Source organism: Podarcis erhardii, assembly GCF_964252035.2.
Source record: "Podarcis erhardii genome assembly, chromosome: 5".
In the NCBI taxonomy this organism is placed as follows: domain Eukaryota; kingdom Metazoa; phylum Chordata; class Lepidosauria; order Squamata; family Lacertidae; genus Podarcis; species Podarcis erhardii.
Window position 1 is genome coordinate 18517429 of NC_138509.1, and position 26232 is coordinate 18543660.

General features: G+C 44.9%; 1 long non-coding RNA gene across 1 annotated transcript; it reads right to left on the bottom strand.

The window, feature by feature from the left end:
* Nucleotides 1-17168: 17168 nt before the first annotated feature.
* On the bottom strand, nt 17169-25221 carry LOC309343163. The gene is made up of 2 exons (XR_014157139.1): nt 24978-25221; nt 17169-17656 (listed from the first exon to the last, which is right to left on the bottom strand). It is a non-coding gene; the product is annotated as an uncharacterized lncRNA (long non-coding RNA).
* Nucleotides 25222-26232: the final 1011 nt, after the last annotated feature.

A 26232-nucleotide genomic window follows, 5' to 3' on the forward strand; every position in this document is an offset into this window, starting at 1 on the left:
GATTAGCTCCAAATGACAGGAAGTTCAGCTTTAATGCCTGGATCCTTACAGAAAAGTAGCGCCGTGTGATCTGTGGTTTAGCTTCCCTGCGCTGTCGATATGCCCTTCTTTCGAGGCTCTCTTCTTCGCAAGCCACTTTAAATGTGGAGAAAGGGCAGAAAGTCTCCATTTTGGAGGGACCTCGTTTCTGCTTCCTGCAAAACAACTGTGGATAGACGAGGGCAGGCGCTGTGCAAAAGAGAACGACAGAGAAAATATCAGAAGTGAGAAAGATCAATTAAGCACATCAGCCCAATTTGCAAAATTGATTAAATTAGAAGGAGGGTGGGGAGAAATCTTGAGGCCCAGAGGGGATACCATTTATCAGGGTTGTTTTACAGGATGTCGAACAACTGTGGGACTGGTCCCTTTTGTTAATTGGCAAAGTTCTAAGGTGGAGGGATGCTGCCCGGAGATTTTCTGCACATTCACTGGAGGGGATATGCTTCAAAGCCAGTTATTTGTCTTATTCCAGGGAAGACTGACACTGCTGTAAGGTTTAAACATGATCCTTTGCTTAGCATGACCAGCCATTCCATGTTACAACAGAACAAGCAAGGCAGGGGAAATTGATACTTAAACACACAACCAGGGGTGGCCTCAGGTGGAGTCCTGTGCCCCGCCCCCTGCAGTGGTGGATTCTGGTGAGATCTCATGAGATCTTATCAGAACTTGGACACTGACTCTGCCACTTCTCCTTGCTTCTCTGGCGGCAGTGGTGCCTACAGCATTGCCCCTTGGATTCTGCTGCCTGAGGCGGCTGCCTCAGTTTGCCTCATGGATCAGCCGGCCCTGCTCACAACTCAGGAAGGCCACTTCCTGAGTGTGGTCTCCCCCCACCACACTCCCAGATACACCAACCCTTTAGTAGACTTTTCTCAATTCAGTGGACATTAATTAAATTTGTTGTTGTTGTTGTTGTTGTTCTTGTTCTTGTTCTTGTTGTTTAGTCATTTAGTCGTGTCCAACTCTTCGTGACCCCATGGACCAGAGCACACCAGGCACTTCTGTCTTCCACTGCCTCCCGCAGTTTGGTCAAACTCATGCTGGTTGCTTCAAGAACACTATCCAACCATCGCGTCCTCTGTCGTCCCCTTCTCCTTGTGCCCTCCATCTTTCCCAACATCAGGGTCTTTTCCAGGGAGTCTTCTCTTCTCATGAGGTGGCCAAAGTATTGGAGCCTCAGCTTCACAATCTGTCCTTCCAGTGAGCATTCAGGGCTCTTAATTAAATACCGTTGAATATTCCAGCATCCCTTCTCAACAGACATATGAATTAACCCCCTAGGCTAATTTTAGTTAATGGTTTATTATTATTTTTTGTATATATAGTTTACACATTTTTCACTTTACAATTGGTATTGATTGGAATAAAAACAGCAACCTGGGCAGTAGGTTCATTTTGATAACTGAGATTCTGCCAAGTAGGGAGAGCTTGTAATTTTTTACTTAATAGTTTATGATGATGTTCGTCTGTTGAAGGTTTGTCGGACCCAACAAAAATCCCTTCTACTGCTTTGTTCTGTAGTTTGCTGTATTCTCTTCTGGAACATATACATATGTTTTTCAGCCAAATACTGAGTTTTTCTCCATGCTGTAATTCTTATGGAGTTTAGTTGACTGTTCTGGAATACAGTATCTGTGGCTATTGCCTCTCCCCAACATTTTTTTCTGATAAATTGGAGTTTGTTAACATCACAATTCAGTTAAGGTTCTGGGGTTAACCCCCCCCCGGCAACCCCACTTTGCTCAAGGCCCCGACTTTCTTATTTATGAATTCTCTTCCATTTCCAGTTCAGAGTGCGTGTGACTTACATTGAAATCAGTTGCCACATAGTCCTGTAATTTTTAAAACATTTCATCCTTGCTTTTCATCGCATATTTGACTATGTACCTTGAGTAGTCATCAGTAAAAGTCACCATTTATTTATTGCACACACACTCCCGGTTTACATAGTGGTTTTGTGGCTAAACTTTATGCTTTGCAAAGAAAGTAATGCCAAGGGCTGACCTGAAAAGGATAATTTCCTTGAGTGCTGGCCTTTTTGGTGCTGGCCCAACTAGCAGTGATTTGTTGTCCACAAAAAGCTACAGGTTAATTGCCTTCTTCCATTCATATTGCTTACTATACTTTTGATTACAGAGCAATATGTGGCATTGTGGGTAATTAATAATATGCATACACTATATAACCGTGTTTCTAATCTGTTTTGCTGAAGTCATGTACCTCCTTCGACTACAGGGCCTCTCCTCGGTGGCAAATGACATGCAGAACATCTTCTCATTTCTTCTATGTACTAGTGCTAGTTTAATTTGTTGGTTATTTTTTCTAGTAAAGTGGTTTCCCATACATTTTGGTACCAGTGGTTTATGTTCACTCCTGATAGGTCTTTCTAGTGTCTAGTTATGATATTTCTAGCTGCTGAGATTAAGTGTCTTGTGAGTTCCTGGCCATGTGCATCTATGTTGTTGCCTTGGAAGATATTAAAAGACTGTCATCCGACTAGTTATAGCAAGAATCTGGAAATCAGATAAACCAGCTGACATCTTGCAATGGTATTAAAATGTATGGATTATAGCATTGTTGATAAAACTTACATGTTTTAAAACATAGCGTCCGGTGTGCATCAATAAATTTACTGAAAAATTGAGTCCGTTAATTATTGGAAAGTAAAATGCCAAGACTATGTTCAACCTTATATATTATTTACACACATGTAATCTGATGTTCTGTTTAAAATATAATTGTAACCAAGAGCACCTAATAGGTGTATACAACACTCTTTAAATCATATTTAACCTCTTGTATCTGGATACATGATATTAAGAAATTATATTTATATTTATTATTCACATACATAGATGAAGTATTTCATTTCTTTTCAAATGACCTTAATTTTGCATTATTATTGTTATTTTTTAAAAAAGACTGCTGCTGAATTTAATGAGTGTTGCCCTTCTAACTGACGAAAAGGTTTTGGCTTGATTAACCAATTCATTGGCTAAATATTGCAAATGTGTTGCTCGAATCTGGAAGAGCTTCAAGGCAGATGACGAGCAAAAGGAAAAAGAAAGAAACAGGGCCTGTTGTTTGTGTGGAAAATCCTATTGTTAGATAATATTATTTAATGCAGGTTTAAAAACAAATATAATGTTTCCAAAGCCCTAATTAAAACTCGTCTACAGACAACAATAAAAAATATGAATAAGTGTGTGCAGGCAAGTATAGGGACCAGCTCGTTCGAAATGCTAATTGTTACTGTGCCTTTTGTGATCTGCAACAGTTCCTCCTCTCCTTCAGTGATGCTGTAATTAATTGAAGGGAATTAATTATCATGTTGTGATGTTATTGCAGTAAATGCCAGTAATGGGAGCTATGCGGATAATGAATCACACCTAAATAGGATCTTCTGCTTTATCTGCCGCTCGCCCTCCCGTTTCTCAGCAGCCCACTAGAAGAAAGCTGTATGAGAAAAGAGATTGCAAGGGATCCTGCCAGTTAAATGAAGTCCCACAAAGCCCCTCATGCCCGCATTTTCCTGCCAGCATTACCTTACTGATGCCATTTTAGCCATAGCATTCTAAATGACAAACGTAATAGCTCCACCTGCTGGCATTTAAAGAAGTAACCACATTGTGTACTTCAATGTACTTTAGTGCATTCATGTGCATTCATGTGCTTTTCAATGTACTTTAGTACGTCTTGAACATTGGCATAGTGTGAGCTGCCAGCACCCGGGGCAAGGCGCTAAAGGAGGGGGGACGGCATCACCCAGGGGAAAGGGGCTAGCACATCGTCATGCATCCCCCCCCCCATTTTTAGTGCAACCCCCGAGGTGTCTTATTTACATCATAAGGTTGGAAGCCATAATGAAAAGAAGTGGCCCCAACTTTATGGAATAAAGCCTTTTGACACCTTTGTGAAACCCACCTGTTTTGTGTGGCCTTTGTTACGTGGAGGGAGTGCTCTGCTTTTATATTGGTAGTGCAGCTGCTGTTCTTGCTTTTAACGCTAACAACAGAGATAGTTGTTTTCAGTTTAATGATTGGATGAAATTGTTTTAAATTGAGGCTGTGAACCTACGTAAGCAGCTGTAGAAAGGATTATCGGCAAAACCTGTTGTTGTTTTGCAACTTTCTGACTTGTTGCAGCACCTTAGCCAGACCTAGCAGAGTATACGCAGAGTCCATGGAAGCAATTGGCAACTTGGCTGCAGACAGGATAGACGAAGCAGGAACCAGGAACTTGTAGTTATAGGTGTTTATTATATACAGTGGACTATTTACAGGAACAGAACAGAACACGGATCTTTAACTTGCTTTCTCATACACGACTCACAACTCCTGAACTCAACCTCGTACACTGACACATTCCACTTAGTAGGCCATTAATCATTACTCCCGTGAGAGAGCTTGACCAATCATGGTGCTGTCTCCATGCCTCTGTATCACCAGGCAGACGTACTCCTTCACACTGCCTTGGCTGTCTGCCAAACCCTAATTGACTCTGTGTGAGAAGCTGCACGTATACAGATTCCCAACAAGGATACAGGGGCGCCGGGTATAGGGGGCAGAGGGGGCTTCAGCTCCCCCAATATTTTGGGGCAGGGGCAGAGACCCCCAATATTAAGGGGGCTGCCATCACCACACCCTGCTGCTGGGCACCCTCCGCATGCCCCAGCCTCCACCCAGCAGCCCGGGAGCTGGGCGGTGGCTGGGACCAGCGAAGGCAATTTTTGCCGTTGCTCATTCCAGCCTCCACCCAGCAGCCCAGGAACCCAGGAGCTGGGCAGCTGAGATGAACAATCATGAAGATCACCCTCTGCGTGTCCTGCTCCTGCTTGGCATATGGTGGGTGGCGTCACATGACGTGTCACATGGCTGTGCCCCCTCAATGTGTGTGTGGGGAGGCAGGTCAGCACCCTTGAAAGGATGCGATATAAACCTTTTAAATAGATGGCAAACTGTCTTGAGCCATCTTAAGGATGGACACATTTACTATGGCATAAACTTTGAAGGACCCAAGTTCAATTCGTAAAGGGCCTTATGTCCACCAAACCTATGCCACAATGGACTTAAGGCACCACAAGTCTCATCACTGTTTTTCCTGCAAGAAACTGACACGGTTAGCTCTCTGGAAAATTTTAAATGATTAGTTGGAGGTGACAGTATGGAACTGGATGGAACAAAGGTCTAGTCCAGGCATAGGCAAACTCAGCCCTCCAGATGTTTTGGGACTACAACTCCCATCATCCCTAGCTAACAGGACCCTAGCTAACATCATCAGGGATGATGGGAGTTGTAGTCCCAAAACATCTGGAGGGCTGAGTTTGCCTATGCCTGGTCTAGTCTGTTAAAAAGTAGCTTCAAGTGGTCATCTCTCCAGATGTTGGGGGCTAGATCTTGCAAGAATCAGCCTTGGGTGGTTGAAAGAGTCAAGTCAATGTTTCAAGCCCAAATCTTTAAAATTATGACATTCCACGACTGAAAGCAGTCCAGCCACAAACCCTGTTGAAACTGTAGATGTTTTCAACCCCTTGTACAATGAGGTAACAGTGGAATGAGAGTAAGGAAAGCTGACCTTATATGTCCTCAGAGGCAGGTGGCATTGGCAAGTTCAGCACAGATATATTGATGAAGCCAGCTGAGGAAATGTTGACTACTGCCTATAGTTGTGTGCACACCTCGGGTAGAGACAAGGGTACATGCACAGCCTTTGTCCATCGCTCACGCACAAGCCATTAACTCTCAACCCACAGGAGAAAACGCAAAAACTGGAAAGACAGATGGAATGGCCTGCAGCAAAGGAGAACTGTAGCTTCAGAGACAGGGGGGGAAATAACCTAGAGAGATCTGAAGTGCTCTCTTTTGTTGATTTTGTAGAGGACTTCGGTAAAGAGGAAGAGAGGGCGCTGTGACATCTCTTATGCTGTTTTTCTTTGTTAGGTGTGGGGTTGACTGTCATATTCCGGCGCAGCAGCCCCTTCGCCTTTCCCCTCCTCTTTGTGTTTTTCATTACATCGCCTTACTCATTAGTCACTGACAACATCCTGCGAGATTCAGGGGATCTGCAAGAGACCAGGTCAAGATGTGAAGAGCTAGAGAGTTCTCTGCAGAAAAAAAATGGGACAAAGCAGTTGAAAGACCCAAAGCATCAGAGCACACAATGATGCTACAAAATAAGACGGTGGCAGCAGCTATCGGGTACCACAGTAGGCAGTGTAGACAGCCCAAATATGTCTTCACACATGTGAATTTTCTAGAAAATATTACTTGGTTGAATTTCTGCTTTTAGCAAATTCCAAAAGGGTAGCTGTTTAAGAAAAGAAAAACCAATATGGAGTCTTAAGGCATAGACGGATGGAAAGTCATAGCCAGTATTTCAGAGGTAAAGGTAAAGGTAAAGGACCCCTGACAGTTAAGTCCAGTCGCGAATGACTCTGGGGTTGTGGCGCTCATCTCACTTTACTGGCTGAGGGAGCCGGCGTACAGCTTCCGGGTCACGTGGCCAACATGACTAAGCCACTTCAGGCGAAACCAGAGCAGCACATGGAAACACCATTTACCTTCTCGCCAGAGTGGTGCCTATTTATCAGCTTCCACTTTGACGTGCTTTCGAACTGCTAGGTTGGCAAGGGCTGGGACTGAACAATGGGAGCTCACCCTGTCATGGGGATTTGAACCGCCGACCTTCCGATCGGCAAGCCCTAGGCTCAGTGGTTTAGTGCCACGCGTCCCTTTTCAGAGGTAGACTGCCTCTAGTTAGAGAAGTTTGATTAAGCAGGGCTACACAACTTGTAACTTACCAAGCTGAACAGAACCAACCAGTCACATATGATAGTTCAGTAGGAGCTGAAACTTCCTGTTTCACTTTTTGCTACATTGGAACAGATTGCAGAAACCAGGAAACTGTTACAGAATTGGGAGGATGTGAAATTTGGTTGAGCTGTGCTTTGCATGGTGGTTCACAAGTTAGCTATCATGTCTAACAGCCACTGGCTGATTCTATGAGCTTGCTTAGTCCTTTAAAAAAAAAAAAAAAAGCTAGAGGACATCACCAAGTTTCAGTAAATCCCACATGTTAACAAACAGAGATATTGTGGGGAACCTCTATTGGTGGTCCCCCAAGGCTCAGAGGCATGGCTTGTAACTACTAAAAGCTATGCAAGTCCAGAAAACTCCCTCCCAGCTGAGTTTAGATAAACTTCAAATGCTTGACTTGAGACTTTCCTGTTCCAGAGGGCATTTTAAGGTAGCATTTGGTTTTATGATAATTTTTGATGTTTTATTGCCTCATTTTCTTTGAGCTGATTTTATGGGAAACCTCTTAGAACTGCATAGGACTAAGTTGTATATAAATGTCTTAAATAAACAAATAAGAAAAATCCCATACAACTCAGTTAATGTAGCCTAACCAAAGGCATGCAGACAGCATGGGGAGGGAATATAATTTACAAGTAAAGAGGATCATAATTAATTTCCAGAATTCGCTACCATAAAATGTAGTGAGAGCCAGTAGCTTAAATGTCTTTTTAAAAATGATCCAACAATTCATATGTCTATTTGTCACCTTTAGCCAAGAAAACTTGAATCAAAGGACCAGGAAAACAACCTGTGAACAAATACATTTTGATTGATGACAACCTTCCTCAGGGACACAAGACTAAAGTTCCCTTGTAAAGACAACATCTCTCTCTTTTCTTTTCTTTTTTGTACTGGATCCTTTTCTTCTTTCTGTGTTGCATGGATGTCCCAGAATGATGACCATATAAGACTCTTTCTCCAGGCCACAGAAGGCACTCAAGCTGAAATAACTCATCTATTCAGGGATCATATTTACTGTACAAATGTTTGGGTTCCTGTTTGAAGGCAACTTGTTCACTCCTAGTTTGTTTATTGGCCTTGGGACTCAATGTTCCAGCATGTCTGTGAAATATTAACATTTCCCCTGAATTACATCACTGTGAGCTAAAAATGTATGTTTGTGGTACCTGTACCACCAGCCTGACAAAGCCCAACATCCTTGGGCCCAGACACTGCCAGCACTCCACACATCAGCATTGGTGACCACACGCTTGAGGTGGTAGACAATTTTGTCTAACTGGACTCCACTTCTCCTTCTGTGGCCTGGAGAAAGAGTCTTATTTGGTCATCATTCTGGGACATCCATACAACACAGCTGGACAAGCGCCTTGGCAAGGCAGCTATGGCAATGGCTCACCTCTCCAAAACGGGGTGGAAGAATGTGATGCTAATGACCGTTATAAAAATGAAGGTCTACCAGGCTTGTGTGTTGAGCATGCTGCTTTATGGAAGCGAGCCGTGGGCAACTTACAACTGCCAGGAGCAATGCCCAAACGCCTTCTACATGAGCTGTGTCTGGAAGATTTGTGAAATCACATGGCAAGACAGAGCCTCAAACAAAGATGTCCTCTCCGATGTCAGAAAATAACTGTCAAAGATCAAGGCCTTATGCTGCTACTATGATGCAGACTTGATTGGCAATAACTATTTGGTGACAAGGGGTGTGTGTGCATGTGTTGCTTTTAGTATTTATAGACAGGGCTTGGATTGGGTAAATTCATTTTGATTGGTCTGGGAAACTACAGATTGATTGACTGGAGGTTCCAGCCCGTGAAGAAATGGCAGTTAGCTGTCAGAAGTAATGTAGGTTGAGGAAGTCAGTTGACCAGATAAAGCTGAGGTGAAAGAATAGCTGAGATCTGAATATTAAGCTATTATTCCCCAGTGTGATAACTATACTTTGCTGGTGGAGATCAAAGAAGGGCCAAGAGAGGATGACCCGTGCAAAGGCCTTACCAGAAGAAGGTCACACAAGTGAGTTTTTTAAATCGGCTAAACTGTCCAAGCAGCCAGACATACAACTGAAGAAGTTCTGGGGTCAGAAGCACATTGTCCCCAGTTGTTGGACAATGATATGATGAGTGAATTTGGCCTGAGGTAAAAGCCTTTTACTCTGACACCAGTGTGCTCCCACCACTGGATTTCAAATCTGTGTACGTATACCGTTAGCTACTATCTAGAGGTATCCTGTAGTTTCTTGTTAGCTGCTGCTGTTTCGTGCGAATCCAAGCCAGCTCTGACCCAACTTGAGATCAGTAGCCATATCCAATTTGTACCTAAGCCCAGGTGTGTGCATTTGAAATGGCTGGTGGAGCAATCTCATTTGCCTTCCTACCATCCTTGCTTGCACTCCTGCTGCGGTGAGGGGAGGGAGCCAATCAGGTTGGCTTTGCCTGCTGGTGATGTGACCCCATTGGCCACTGCTGGGAGCCAATCCCAGCTCCTGCTGTCTTTTGGGTTGTTACTGGCATGGCACAGTTGCACTTGGCAGTCTAAACACATCTAACTCTCCTTCCTCTGGTGAATCCTCTTTCCTTGAACTAAGGTTACCAGATTTGTTTCAATGGATCCGGGGACACTTATTGCTCGCTACATACATGTGAATGCTGAGAAAGCTGTAAATCTGGGGACTGTCCCCAGGAAACGAGGATGTCTGGTAACCTTCCCTTGAACCCCCTCCCAATTTTATTTTTTATTTTTTGAGCTTTTAGACTCTCACCCCCTTCCTTCCTTCCTTCCTTCCTTCCTTCCTTCCTTCCTTCTTTCTTTTCTTTTCTTTTCTTTTTCTTTTTCTTTTTCTTTTTCTTTTCTTTCTGTGTACCTGTGGGTAAAACATGCTTTTCAATTAAATACAGACCATCAAGGTGATCAGCATTCTCAGACCGCCTTGTAGTATAGACAACAATCAGTTCTTCAAAAACTAACAGCACATTTCTAACCATTTCTAATCAGATGTAAGCCCCAGGGCCAACCCACCCATGAGGCAAGGTGAGGCAAATGCCTCAGGCAGCAGGGTCCACTGGGGCAGTAGATCTCAATGTCAATCTTTCTTCCTTCCCTGTTCCTGACCCCTTATTCATTTTCCCTGACCCCTTATTCTGTGGTCCACCTCAAGTGCTAAAATGTTTTGGGCCGGCCCTGGTAATTCAATTGGCCTGGCACATAGGTAAGTGGGGTTAGGATCGCTGCTTTAAGCTGTGGTCCTACTAACCCCCTTACTTGAGAGTAAGCCCTATTGATGGCTTCCTTTAAGTGGTCATGTTCATGGCTCCCCTGTCAGGTTCATATTTTGTGCTTTCTCACTTGGAAGGGCGATGACAACCTCATAAAGATTATCTCAGGGAGGAAAGTGTTATGAGGACAGGTTGGGGTGGGTGAAAGGGTGGGGCAACCAGGTAAGTCACATCAGACAATGACATCCTCACCTGCTCTTGAGGACACACAGCCGAGGAGGTGGAAACACATCAAAGAGTAGCGATGCTTACAATGATGAGGAAATTCGAAATGAAAGCAGCTAGAAAAGCCCAACGTTGCCTCATTTTAAGCTGGCAATGTGTACACAGCCAGCGTCTCTGGAGTCCTTAGAAACTGTCACTAAGCATATGTAAGACCTCAGTGTAAACACCAGTACTCCCTTATGTACATAATAACCCTTTGATAAACAGTTAATAGCTGGCTCTGGCTCTAGTGTTGGTGGCAATCTCACGCCAAAGCCAAAGCCTACCATACCAGGCTCTCAGGAGTTTTAAAATGCATTCTAAGGGAATAGGTGACGGCAGAAAAAGGTCAGATCGAGTAAATCCAAATTATGGAGGCAGGAGAGTTCCATGGGCCCTGGAACATAAAAATTAAAGAAGCAGAAATATTTAAATTTGTGTTGGAACTAGAGAACTGTTTCCCAGCAGAGGCTATGCTGGAGAAAGGCAGTTCTTTGCTGCCAACATGGCTGCATAGGTATTCATAGCATGCCCTTTGATACAGGAGAACTCCCAAGCTATGAACCTGAAGTCCTGTTCACAGGTTTCATTATATGTATGGCACTCATGTGTGGCTTTAGGAGTGAGGATGGGCTTCTAGCCCCATGACTGATGTTTGCACCCCCCCTTGCTGCGCTGCCCCAACCTTTGCATGTTGAGATGTTGCAGGCCAGGCATAGGGAATCTGTGGCCCTCCAGATGTGCCTGGACTACAGCTCCCATCATCTAGGATGGCAGTTTGCGCCCAATAATATCTGAATGGTTACAGGTTGGCATGGTGGGCTACAAATTTGACAAAGCCTCTCAATCTTCTGAGGCCTACCATTTCCCTGTATAGTAATTTTTTTGGCAGAAGCAGATCCCCAGAATTTGAAACCTATTCTGTAATGTGCTGCCTGAAGTTTTTCATTCTTTCAGTCATTCATTTCAAGTTTATACATTTCCACTAATTTTACAATCATTTTGACATTTCAATATTCAGTAAACCATTTACACACACACACACACACACACACACACACACACACACACACAGTTATCTTGATTTCTTATTCTTCTAGTAGGTTTCGCCACTTCTGCATATTCCATCAGTTTTTGTATCCATTCTTCCTTTGCTGGGACTTCTGCTTCTTTCCATTTCGGGGCAAGTAACATTCTTGCCGCTGTAGTAGCATACATGAATAAATTTCTATACATTTTAGGTAGTTCTGTCCCTATAATTCCCAAAATGTGCTGCCTGAAGTTAAGAATCCTAATGAAAAGCTCATTCTGTCAAACTGCCTCCAGTGTGGATGTCGGTAGCTTTGCTTTTTCTTGTTTCATGGCTTCTGAGGCAGCCTGCAGTATCTCCTCTCACCTGTGGGTGGGGGGTGGGGATGCAAAGCTTCTTCACCACCCCACTCTTCTCCCTGCGGTGGCTTTGGCCCACAGTATGAAGACCCAGAGACTGAAACACAGGGGCACGAAGAGCTACTCCATTGTGGAAGGGAGAAAAAGCTTCCCTCACCTGTCCTGCTCCTCATAACCACAATGATATGAGCAACTCATATGAAGGAATTCTGCAAACTTATAGATTTGCTAACTTACTCGACCAAAGGAATTCTTCAGTGGTTATTTAGTCTAGGCAGAATTAATTAAACCCATATAATCCCTGCCAGATGTTTATCCGCTGCCCACTATACGACTCCTGACAGGTTTTAATTTTAATGCGTTTCCAATTATGGGTTTTCTCCACCTCCCTAATACATCTGCACATACAAACCTCTTTGCGTGTGTGTGTGTGTGTGTGTGTGTGTGTTGGCGGCAGGAGGACCTTTTCATTCTGGTTAACCTAAATCTTCCTTTCTGTAAATTCAGCAACTTGCTTCTGGCCTTACTTCCGTTGCCATGGTGAACAATTTATCACTCACCCCCTTTTATAACAACCTTTTACATAGCAGAATATGGTTATGTCTCCCCTTTCATACCCCCCACCAAGAAATAGCATGGCAAGTTCTTTCGACTCTCTCCCTAAAAAGACTCCTTCCTAAACAATGCATTTCACTGCATTCTTCTGAAACTAGGCTAGGCTACTTAAAAAGGGTTAAGTGTATGCCAAAACCAAAAATTATACTTGGGATGGGGCCCAACATTTACTAAGTAAGGGTTGGTTCTCAAATTTCACATTAAGGTGATTGTACAGATGGAAGAATATTATTTTGCAGGACTTATTTAACAGCCTTCCTAAATACCATTATTATTCCAATTTATTAGTCACTTGACACATAAGGAGCCTCCAAGTGAATTACAAAATTACAGAATTAAACAGTACCATATATATGATATACTTCCAGGGAACCCTAACTGCTATCTGGTGCCTCAGCTTTTGCAAATCAGAGAGCACAATTCGAATACCCGTAATCCTTTGTGGTCATAGTGAGCAAAATAAATCCTGCATATTACATGCTTAAGCAAATGTGGTTTGATTGTGTAATGAATCAATCAAGTTTGATTTATTAGTCACAGTTTCCATTCAACATCATAAAATGTGGTAAAAGCTTATTCAAAGCAATGCCAACCAATACTTATTAGGTACTCTGCACTGTTTGCAGCATTGTGCAATGGTACAGCAGAAAGGGGAAGACACAGGCTGGAGCTAGACCAAAGCTTTCCAAACTGTGTGTCATGACACATTAGTGTGTCGGCTGCAGTGTGTACGTGTGTTGCGTGAATGCTCCCTGTGCTGCTTCTGGGGCTGGAAAGGGGTTAGTTTAACCTCTGGTTTGCTAGTAAAACTGAATTACTGTGTTGTGGAATGATGTATGTCTAAAAAGTGTGTTACCAACATGAAAAGTCTAGAAAGCTCTGATCTAGACACATTAAAAACAAACAAACCATGTTTCAGGAAAACATTACCTCAAAATGGGAAATCAGTTGCCGAAAGATAGAACTCTATAGCGCCATCTGGTGTCACAGTGTTATAACACAACTAAAACACTTTTAAAAACTACAGTGGTGCCCCGCAAGACGAACGCCTCGCAAGACGGAAAACCCGCTAGACGAAAGGGTTTTCCGTTTTGGAGGCGCTTCGCAAGACGAATTTCCCTATGGGCTTGCTTCGCAAGACGACAGCCCATAGGGAAATCTCCGGGACAGTGGGGAAGCGCAGCTCGTCTTCCCCGCTGTCCTCGGACCTCCTCCGAAGCCTGGCGGCGGGGCGGGGACACCTCCTCCCGCCGCCGGGCTTCGGAAGGATGCCCCGATGCCGGGCGGCGAGGCGGGAACGCCTCCCCCCGCCGCCCGGCATCGGAACGATGTCCCGAAGCCGAGCGGCGGGGCGGGAAAGTCTCCCCCCGCCGCCCGGCATCGGAACGATGTCCCGAAGCCGAGCGGCGGGGCGGGAACGCCTCCGCAAGGAGCGCTCCCGCTGCTTGCGGAGAGGTCCGCGAAGCCTGTCCTGGACCTCTTCTGAAGGCAGGCGGGGGGCAAAAGTCTTTGTCCCCCCTGCTTGCCTTCCCAGGGGCTTTTAAATCGCCCGGACAGAAGAGGTTGGGGGAAGGCGGTTTCCATAGGAACGCATTAATTGATTTTCAATGCATTCCTATGGAAAACCGTGCATCGCAAGACGAAAAACTCGCAAGACGAAGAGACTTGCGGAACGAATTAATTTCGTCTTGCGAGGCACCACTGTACTAATGTAGCTGAGTCCTAGGACTAGAAGTGGGGGTCGGGGGAGGCAAAAGTAGACATGGATCTTGGCAGGCATTGGCTGGGGTAAGTGTTTGTTGGGTTTTGGAGGGTGAATATCTCATCCCATCTAACAAGAAACTTAGGTAGTGACAGCCACCAGGGATCAGGGGTGCCAACTTGAATAAAATATTGGTGGGGCCTAGGTAAGCCCCGCCCCACATAATTGATCACAAGACATGGCACACACGTACCATTTGAACGGCAATGACCATCAACCTGGGGGGCATCCCCTCAAATATTTAATGGGGGTGGTAAAGGGATCTGGGGACGCAGGTGGCGCTGTGGGTTAAACCACAGAGCCTAGGACTTGCTGATCAGAAGGTCGTCAGTTCGAATCCCCGTGACGGGGTGAGCTCCCGTTGCTTGGTCCCTGCTCCTGCTAACCTAGCAGTTTGAAAGCATGAAGTGCAAGTAGATAAACAGGTACCGCTCCGGCGGGAAGGTAAACGGCGTTTCTGTGCGCTGCTCTGGTTCGCCAGAAGTGGCTTAGTCATGCTGGCCACATGACCCGGAAGCTGTACGCCGGCTCCCTTGGCCAATAAAGTGAGATGAGCACCGCAACCCCAGAGTCAGCTACGACTGGACCTAATGGTCAGGGGTCCCTTTACCTTTACCTGAAAGGGATCTCAACCCCTAAGAGTTGACTCCTGTGCCAGGGATGTAGTGCCAGGGTCACCAAGCACAAAGAGGGATATACGCTTGAAGGAATCAAACCCAAGATTTGCAGAAGTACAAATAAATTTCTTAAAAATAAAATAAACAATGGGCCAAAGCAGCTCAGTGAGAACGGAGCATGCTCAGTAGCCACAGAATGTAGAGTCACAGCTGATAAAGAAAAAGGGGAGGAGGTGGATGTTTTGCTTGGAGGGAGTGGCTGCTTCGAACTCTGAGTAAGAGCTCCCCTATAAGGGGCTAAGATACAGTGCAACATTTTGTTGTTGGTCGCTCTGGTGTCGCTTTATTTGCTGTAAGATTCAAGAAGATTAATTCAAGCTGGCGGAATTTCCCTGTCTTCAAATACAAACACCAGGGGTGAGCAACCTACCAGCAGAGAAGACAAAGAAGAAGGAATTAAGGCCATTAAAGGTGGGGCGGGGGGGAGAAAGAGAAGATATAAATCAGAGGAGCAAAAAAATAGAGGGAGGGAGACGAAGGCAGCCCCCTATAACCACAGCACCTGCTCCCCACACATTGCAGTAGCAACAACAAAACTATATCTACACCCCATCTTGTCCTTACGAAGCGAACTGTATTCTTTTTAAAAAGTAAGAAAGAAGAGGAAACTGTCTTCCTTGGTAGGTTATGGGGGGGCGTGTTGGGAGGGGGAATCCAACTATAGCTGCAGTGCAGCTCCCTTCTCCCCTCTTATAATCTCTGTCTTGTAAAGAGGACTGTGCAGGCATGAAAGAATTGGAAATCTTCTCCCTCGCTGGGATACCTGCTGCTTCCCACGTCCTTCTGGTCTTTGGAGTCTGCAGAACTCTCCTCTTTTGCTGCTGGGTAGTGCTCTTGCACAATAGCACACTACACTCCAGCCGGAGGAGACTGAGTCAGAAGCAGCTGGCAGGAGTGTACCACACAGCCACTGGGGGAAGCTGGAACTTTACGGGTGGTGGGTGCTGGTTAGGAACACCCCTATTTCACGCTAAAAACTGTTCTGAGTGCTCCCGATGGACTAGGTGTTGCCAGTCACAAGGAAACATGGCTTAATGTAGGATTCTTGAGCCTCATCACCTACCAGGCTACTTTCAGTGGGAATTGCTAAATGCTGTCTCTACAAGGGAAGGGATTGTTTTAAAAAAATATCCCCAAGACAGGAGTCGGATGTAGCAACATGCAGAGTGTGTACAGACTCTGCAGCTTGTGGCTGACAGAGACTGGAAAAAGAGATTGAGCAAATGATCAGATTGTGATGACTGATTATTATGTTTGTATGTGTGGATAGAAAACAGGCTCTGGTTCTGAGGGAAGGCACAGTTCCAGAGGCTGAAGCTGAAAATCCCTGTAAGGGTGCTGGCTCTACCATTTGGACAGCCCTGGATAAATGGTATGAAGGAAATAAGACAAATATGAGAGAAGGACCTAAGTAGTATGTCTTACTATATAATAAAATTGTAAGGCTATCATCACATGGCAGTTGTGGCCCTAGCAACAGGTGGCCCTAGCAACTCTACCATGACAACACACCAGTAAGCAGGTGAGCAGGCAGGCAGGCAGCCCAGGTGAACTTTAAAAGGGGGTTAAGGGAGGTTATGAGGGGAAGTTTGGGGGAAGGTGCTGGGATGAGCTGGGAGCATAGGCTTTGGGTGACCTGTGAGAGGATAAGTGAGGGTTGAGCTCCTGTAAGGAACATTGCAAGTAACATAAGACTATGAGAAACTGCCTGCCCCTTGCAGGAATTCTCAGCTTCAGCTTCCACAGCTAGGAAATTGGCTTAAAATATGAGTGTCTAAGGTTGTACCCTTATTAGCCTAACAGTTAATCTGGCTCTCTCTGGCATGGCAATCTGGAGAAAAGAATGACAGAGAAGTAAGTAAATCAGAAACAGCATCCCTCACAATAAATCTCTCTGTGGGGCAGTGGCTGGAACCCAGAGGTCAACAGAGGGCTCACGGAGAAGAACTCAACCAAAACTTTCAGAAAAAGTCACCAACATGGCCTTTGCTTTCCCCTTAGTTTTAACTGGGACTGCTATTGCCTTCCATTGAAAGAAACCATTACTGGGGGTCCCCCCCCCGGTAACTGCTGGGAAGGGGTATATTCACCTTTTTTGACATTTGATTTGGTTACCTTGCACAATTCATGTGAGCAGAAGTCTCTGGGATCATCCATCACTTTGCCCACTTCTACCCCCTGGCTTCCTTAAGGTAAATGGGAACCCTGATGGTTTATTTTTGAGAGTTCCCCTACTCCTGAAGCCAACTCTATGCCTACAGTTGTTTTAGTATCTGAAGCGGGTGTGTGTACACACACACACACACACACACACACATGCAGAGAGAGAGACAGTGTGTTGTTGTTTCAAATGAAATAATGGATTTTAGCATCCAAACAAGTCATGTTTTGTTTGTCTCTAAGTCACCTTTTTAATAACCCTGTTTGATGCTTCTGCACAGCAGAAGCGAATGAAATGCAATGAATGCAAAAAGTCAATCAAAAGTCTATTTCCTCTAGCAAATCCACTCAATTAATCTTTCCGGGTTTCTCTCCCCCACCTTCTTTCTTCTTTAAATAAACGTGAAAGCAACAGCTCACAAAGCTGGTCTTGAAAATCCTCCGCTGCTGCCTGTGTTTCCTCTCAGAGCTGTAGGTGTCAGTATAAACATGGCTTTGAGGTCAGGTGCTTCTGGGATGTCATTCGAACCCATTGAGCTGTCCACATTATTGAAGGAGTCGGCATTCAGATGTTCAGCATGCATGGGACATTGTCTGCTCGGCTGTTTGAAGCCCTGGCAGCAGCAGATGACATCTGGTGACTAATGGGCTCAGATGTGAAAGCCGTTCCCACAATGCTTTGGGCTGCAGCTGCTCCAAAACCACAGCAAGAAGCTGGAAACAGAGAGGAGAGGATCAGTCGAGGGAAAAAAACAAATCAATACCTCCTGATTTCAGAGGAAGTCAAACATGGCCCTGACTACAAATACATTTTCCCAACCTGGCCTTTCTGGGCAAATGAAAAAGAACCACACAGCTTACTGCATTGTGGTTTAGTTTATGCCACTCGAAAGCACACCCCTTTATTAAAATGACACACATTATGTACTGCGTGATAGTGAAATGAAGCTAGATTGTGTTTTCCATGAGGAAAATCTTTTCCACAAGAAGAAGATGCCTCTGAATTTCTCTTGGTGGAAAGAGAAAAAAAAGGGGGTCGGGCAGGACCTGCTGCCGGTTTAGAATAATGTTTGAAGTGGACACATTTTGCTAAATGTTTAGAGGCCAGTTGATTACTGTTGAGGGGAATGGCAGAAGAGAATCTCCCCCTTGATCCGGCTGGCAAACTGGATGCTCATTTTATAGTGTTGCTTACTTAATTAATAGCAAATAGATTACTAACTGGGACAGGTTTTTCCAGAACATCCCTTGGCAGTTTTGAAGTGAACTATATGGGCTTCTGGTCTGCTTCCAGGATGAACAGAAAATACTGGTTCTGACCTTTAAAGCAGGGGCGAAACTAGGCTTTATTTCACTTGGGTCAGAGACCCAGTTTGGCACACACACCCATGTGCATTTGTGTACATACACACAGAGGCTAGGAGCCCTCATGGAGCACCTCTGCAGGCTTCACCTGGGGCAAAAAAACCCTGGCTAGTCCCCTCCCCTCCCCATAGCTATGGCTCTGCTTCAAAGCCCAGAATGGCCTTCTTCCACATAAACCTTCCCAGACCCTGAGGTTGTATTCTCCCCCCGCCCACACAAATATTTTATTAAATTTTTCACAGTGCAATAAAATAATATTAACACCAATAGTAATCATAATAAAACACAAAATTATATGTACGATACGATACGATAATCTTTATTGTCATTGTCCCATACAGAACAACGAAATTGAAAATCTACATAAGACATTCAAAACCCAACAAGCCTGCTATCCCAGCTATCCCAACCTGGTTAGCCCCCTAAAAACTCTGATACCCCATTTTTAAATACAATATACTCCCATACAGACTCCTTACAATGCGTTTAAAACCAAAATCGCATTTGGGGAGAAACTGTTTCTTAGGCATGTATATAGCCCACTACCATAATTATACTTTAATCTCGCCTTAAAAGTTTTCCCTTTCCTCAGCCTTACACCTTGAGGGAAACTCACACTGACCTCTCTCTACACAGGTCTCTCTCTTCTCTCCATCAACCCCTCTATATGTATCTTCATTTAACCTGACCCTTAGATTGTATTCTTTGAGATTCACCATCATCTGAGGTAGCAATCCTAGACAGGGCCTTTGAAGTGTTGGCACCCCAGAGGGTCTGATACTTTTACTTCCAGAGAACCTGACTGATGAGTATTCATTCGGCTCAGACTTCAGGGTGGTTGCATCGAGGAATTATTACCCCGTGCTTTCCAGGGTGCCCTGTCACTTTCCTTAGCACAAATGTCATTTTAAAAAATCAGTTTTGTTGTACATGAGCACCAAATCCGCTTTCTCTGTGCAACCTGAATTTGCCAGTGTGTAATTGAACTGCATCCTTAACGAGTGACAGTCTGGAAGTGTCTGGTGTTCCTTTATTTTTTTATTACTGACACATCTTGCCATTACTAATGCTCAGTAATATTCTGCTCTTTTATGGTTATAATGAGATGATTGTTGTTTTAAATAGTTCTTTTATTTGTTAGCAGCTCTGGAGGCTTCAATGTTGGAAGAGTGGGGTGGAAATGTTGTTAAATACATAAGAATTAGATTCAGCCAGTTAAAGCAGAACTAACATAAGCCCCTTCCTCAATTTTTTGCAGGCTGGGGCAAAATTTCTACAACCCAGCTCAAACTATATTGTTGCATCAATTTGCAAATATATTTTAAGAAGTCATCACACATAAATTCAGCCTTTTAAGGCAGGTTTTCTCACAACATACACAATTCTGCCTAATTATGTGCAGTCCTGCAAGCACTTTAATATATGCTCTTTTATGCACGCTTTCCTCTAATATATGCACTTTCTATAAATCTTTAGGTTGGGGAACTGCATCATAAAATGCAGAGATGTGTGGATTTCAAAGGGCAGCATTTAGGTTCACATATTATTATTTTATTAAAAAAAATGGGACGCGGGTGGCGCTGTGGGTAAAACCTCAGCGCCTAGGACTTGCCGATCGTATGGTCGGCGGTTCGAATCCCCGCGGCGGGGTGCGCTCCCATCGTTCGGGCCCAGCGCCTGCCAACCTAGCAGTTCGAAAGCACCCCCGGGTGCAAGTAGATAAAGCGGGAAGGTAAACGGCGTTCCGTGTGCTGCGCTGGCTCGCCAGATGCAGCTTGTCACGCTGGCCACGTGACCCGGAAGTGTCTGCGGACAGCGCTGGCTCCCGGCCTATAGAGTGAGATGAGCGCACAACCCTAGAGTCTGTCAAGACTGGCCCGTACGGGCAGGGGTACCTTTACCTTTACCTGTTATTTTTTTTTAGGAAGGGTGAATTAGGCAGGTTCACATTAAAATTCAAACTGAATTGAATTTCTCTGCCATCCCTAATCAGCCTTTGTTTCTCGTACAGAACAGGGAAACTCATCCTTCACAATTGTTGCAGAATCAAAGGCAGAGGCATGGACTGGAGTCAAATATTTTACATGTGACTGGCAATTTGTTTCTGATGCCAAGGAGAAACTATAGGAAGGCCTTCGTGCTGTATGTGGAGGTAATTTGCGTGTCATGAGAAAAATGATGTCGCAAGCCACCTAGACATATGAGGTGGGGAAAATAATGCATTCCTTTGGTAGGACATTAGGAAATGTTTAGAGCTAGTGTTGAAAAGCAGGTAATTTCCTTAGCTCCCGACCACTCCACCTCCAAAAATAAATCAGTATTTTCGATTCGAGAGCAATACCAAAACAAGTAAAACCAGAAATGGAATGGCAGGAAGGAGATCCCACGCAGACGTTTGCACCGTTAAGTGCTGAGACAAAGGGGAAAGAGCTCGTGTCAGATAGTGGACAGTGTCAAACAATGAATGGGAGATTGGGTTTCAGCTCGCCACTCAGCCATGGACCTCACTTGGTCAGGCACATTCTCTCTGTCTCTCCGCCTAGCCGCTTCACAAGGTTTATTTGTTTAGGATGAAATGCAAAGAAGGAAAGAGAGACTGTGTAGGCTTCCCTGAGCTCATTGAGGAGAAGAGCAGAATAAAAACATAATAGTCAAGACAGGGGGCTGTAATTGTCCCCCCTCCTCTTCTCCTTATGAAACAAGCCTTCCCTTGTTTTGGAGAGTATTTGGCACCCAATGGTGAAAGTGTGTGAAACTGTTTGCAATGGGCAGGTGTCAGCGAAAGAGTGAACATGCTGTTTTGCAGAAGCAAATGGGTCAGTAGACTCTCCTGCACTGAGCTTAGCACAGAAAGGGGTGGTCCCCATTGCTTTAGCACTGGGGGTGTCAGCTTTTCCCCATCCTCCCAAACATAAGCGGATCAGAGGAGAAAATGGCCACAAACAGCCACAAAGATGTGTTCAAGACTGGAAGGAAGAAGGTTGATTTTTTTTTTTTTGCAAACGTTTTTATGCTCTCCACACCTTTTGCAGCGAAAACCAAACCTCGCGAAAATAAAGCAAAGGACGCTGAAAAACAATACATATGAGGGACACATACTGCTGTCTCTCACCGCTGCTGTCTCATAGAAAAGTGCAAAGGCACTTCTTATAGTAGTTACTGGCAGTTCCCAGCTCCCATGCAAAGAAATGGCAGCAAAATTGTCTTTTTAGGCAGGCATCCCTAACATTACCATGCCCTTAACTGTCATCGTGTATAAAGTGTATTGTGTGGACAGCAACTTAGAACAAGTGTGAAATAAATGTTTGAGAGGCAGACAAGATATAAACAGAGGTATCTTGAAATAAAGATTTCTACTTGCACCTGCATCACACACAGCTTAACAAAAGAAAACAATTAGTTCAACCTGTATTTTCAGGCCATTTTTTGGTTGTTAGTTTTGGCCGCTGAGACATTGAAAAACATTCTCTGCCCTTTGCATATCAGTCGTCACAGATCCCCTCTTCTCCAGGCTTCTACTGAGACCACACCATCAACAAAGGATTCTGCTTCTCCCAGAAGATAAAGGTCATACTCAGAGTAGATCTACTGAAATGATTGAACACAGCTTACTTTCAGTTGGTCTACTCTAACTTAGCTGGATTCAACCAAGTGACACCTTTCACCAGGTAGTGTGGGGTTACCTTTGAAGGTGGCCTGGGAACTACAACTAATCCAGAATGCGGCAGCTAGACTGGTGACTGGGAGTGGCCACTGGGACCATATAACACCGGTCCTGAAAGACCTACACTGGCTCCCAGTATGTTTCCAAGCACAATTCAAAGTGTTGGTGCTGACCTTTAAAGCCCTGAACAGCCTCAGCCCAGTATACCTGAAGGAGTGTCTCCACCCCCATCATTCAGCCCGGACACTGAAGGGCCTTCTGCAAGAAGTGAGGTTACAGGGAACCAAGCAGAGGGCCTTCTCGGTAGTGGTGCCCACCTTGTGTAACGCCCTACCAGCAGATGTCAAGGACTATGTGACTTTTAGAAGGCATCTGAAGGAAACCCTGTTTAGGGAAGTTTTTAATGTTTGATATTTTATCGTGTTTTTAACATTCTGTTGGGAGCCACCCAGAGTGGCTGGGGAACCCCAGCCAGATGGGTGGGGTATAAATAAATTATTATTATTATTATTATTATTATTATTATTATTATTATTATTAATTGAATTTGTATCCTTCCATTCCTGCCAAAGGAGCCCACAGTGGCAATCATTGCCCTTGAGTTACCTCTAGCAACTGGGCTCTGTTCTAGAAAGAGAGCTTTTTTTTGTTGAAAGGTATTTGTTGATATGGAGATCCATTACGTTTTCCTGATGATTAGCTAAGGAGTTTAAGGGACACCCGTCCACCTCATGGGAGCTGGCTGGATAGGAGAAGCAAGGACTGAATGCAGTCTTCTGCCCTAGCATTCCACATATAGAAGCTAACTGGACTAGCAGTTGCATGTCCAATACTGGCAACAGATAGCTTCCTCCATGGGACCTGAGGGCAACAACGTCATTTGGGGAGCACAAGGTGGGCTGTGTGGCCTGCATAGTTCTGTGCTCCAACAGAAGGTGGGCATGGCAAGGGCACTTAGGAGGAACTGTTGGGTTGGGGGCTGCTCCTGGTGCCCTCCCCCTACCATTTGTCACTTGAGGTGGTTGCCTCACTCTGCGCAATGCTAGGGCTGGTCCTGTCAACCAGCTGTTGCATGATCTCATGTAACCTGGCCCCAGATACTTGGCAATCTCAAAGCAGACTGCCTGTGGGAGTGTGGTGTACCAATGAGCTCATAAACCTGTCTTCAACAGATGGAAGGGCTGGCTATATGAAGTGCTGCTTCCAAGTGGCCTCCTTTGCTTCTGCAGGCAGCAAGAAGGGAGTTGTTCGGTGTCTCAATGGGCCTGAAACCCCAGTGCCCCTGCAACATAGCATGGAGCGGATTTCATGATTGGCTGCATGGTGCTGTAGTAATTCACACAAACAGATGAAGGAGACTTATCATCCAACATTCACTGGGTGAAGATGAGTATATGTTTGTTACATTATTTGCCACTGACTCACTGAATGTAACAATGAGTGATTGAGGGAAACAACCAAGATATTTCCAGGAGGTCTGGCAGTACATCTTATTCCTGCTATTTTACTGCCTGAAACCACATTCTTAAATGATAGCTTCTTTTTAGTTCTTTCACACAAAATCTCATTCTTCAGCTGTGCTCCTTTGCTCACTTACCTGGGAATAAGTACCACTGAATTCAACAAGGCTTACTTATGAGTAGACATATACAAGATTGCACTGCTAACCATTTTGTTGTTTCATGAAGGATGCTCAGATATAGACACATCTTTCCCCCTTGATTAGGGTTGCCATATTTCAAGAGCTAAAAATCTGGACACAAAAAGTTTTAGAGCTGTTTTAGGGCAATTTCTCCATAGCTCCTCTGTCAGCACTGAGCCTGAGCCAACCACATCAGAGCCCAAGCCATCGCCAGAGCCTGAATAAGAGCCTGGGTCGTCCACGCCAGAGCCAGAGCCACCCACACACCAAAAATTTGTTTTTTAAAAAACCCAAATCCAAGACATTTGCTTTCAAATCTATAATTCCCCCCCGGATGGGCATGTAGGATCCCCAAAAGCAGACGTGTCCAGGAATTTGCTGGCATATGGCAACCTCATACTCTCCAACATTTCTCTGATAAAAATAGGGACATCCTATTCCATAATGATAATTTTACTATTTATCCTCCACACAACTTATTGGGTTGCCCCAGCACTCTGGGCAGATTCCAACATATATAAAAACATAATAAGACATTTAAAAAACTGCCCTATACAAGATTGCCTTCAGACAGCTCAGGGGTTGGATAACTCCATACCTGCCAACATTTCTCCAATGAAAATAGGGACATCCTAAGGAAAAGTGGAACATCCGAGGATCAAATCAGAAACCAGGACAGCTTCTCTAAATCAGGGACATCCCTGGAAAATAGGGACATTTGGAGGGTAAGCAACTCTACCCTTGATTTGTATGGCATGTTCATTATTTGGACATGTATATTTGTGTACATTAATACAGATGATGTCCCCTGCCAAAAGCCAGAAATGAGCACTCAACTTCCAGTTCTGCAGATCTTCAACCTTGTAGTTTTCATGTTGTAAACTCCTGATCACAGGGACCAGTTGGGTTTTTCTTTTGCTTATGCAATTTCATAAAGTGTCACCTGTGAAGACGGTACTGTATAACACTAATACACAACTGTTATAAGTCGTCATGCAACCTTCCTGAGGCCCATACAGGGAACATCATTTACAGGACAGGGACAAGGTTCATGCAAAACTTTAGTCTGGGGACCCAGGTCTCCAGAACATCTGAAAGTCAGTAGAGATAGGGCAGGTGAGATTTAGAAGAGAGACATGATGAGCAGTGGGATAAACAGTGGGCAGGAGAAGAATTAAGCATCCTTTTACAACCTGCCACTTCTCCATTCCTATCCTGCAAATAACCCCATTCTTTTTAGCAGATGCTGGTTTCCATACCCAATTCTGCTTTCTGAAGGTCTAGTGAAGGCCTCAACAAAAATGGGACAGGGGAGACACACAGCAATCGGAGTGAAGACCACTTGCAGCAGAATGCAGACTGACCTCTCTCAGCTGTTTGGAGCAGACCCGGAACTTAAAAGAAATCAGCAACTGCCACAAGGATTGCCTCATAAGGCTACAGGTGGTCTCTTTGGTATCTTCCTCATTTCGCCATATCTTCATTTTCCATTGTGTCTCTCTCAGGCCAGCAGATTATGTCCTCATGGTGAAGAGCTGTTATGAAGCCAGTCACAAGGTAAGTTTTATTTGTCTTCCAGAGACCATTGTGACCTCATGTTGGCCTCACACTGCTTGTGACCTCATACTGGGATGCCTCTGATGTAACAGAACCTGGCATGAATCAGAACTGAGCCAACTCCCAGAGGCCTGTCCAGTTTGACTTGAGAAGTGTTTTGTTTTTAAATCTTCTGATTCATTTATATGGGGAAATATATGTTTGCGCGGACACGCGGAGTCCCCAGATCCTGAGTGGTCCCCCCCGTCATGTGGAATAACGACTCTAGACAACGTGCTATGGGATTAAATTGGCCACAACTTTATTAAATTTCAAATGTGGGTAGACCTTGGCTCAGGCATTGGGCGTTCTCCCTCCCCAGTCCCCAGCCGGGGACCTAGGGAGCTACAGGGTTATCCAGTGTGTGTGTGGGGGGGATGGGCCGGCTCTGGAGAACATATGTTCAAGCAGAGATAGCCGCCCCCATTACGCCACCGCCGCAGGGGAGAGCAATGACGACCTTTCGGCGTATGGCCAAAGCCTCCCTTCAAAAACCCCTTTAATGGGGAACCCTGGTATTGCCGCCGCAAAGAGGAAGATGGACTAAAGGATTCCGCCCAAGGCCTGATACCGCCAAAGTTGTGACATTTTGCTACGGGAAAGGCGAAACCTGCCAATGCAGGGAAATTCCTTTCTGGCCCTTTAACAGCGACCTTAACGTAGCAGCGCCCGCATACCTGTGAAGAAAAATTAACCTGCAAAACCTGTGAAGAAAAGTTAACCTGCAAAATAAGACATTAACTGAGGGTGGGTAGGGTGGGAGAAGCTCTGGAGCCAAGTGAGGATTACCAGGTAAGATCCTCCCTCTATTGTGTGGGCAGGTAATCCCTCCCCCTACCTGGCCTGGTTTCCCTGGCAACGCTTCCCCCAGGTGGGATTGGACAACTCACTGAGGTAGGTGGGGACCTCCAGGTATCCCACCTGAGGGAAGGCAAAGCCTATGCTGATGGGGCCACTCGAGATCCAGGGCTGCACGCATCCACGCAAAGGGCGCCCCCCATTTTAAGCAGGGAGCGGTCATTC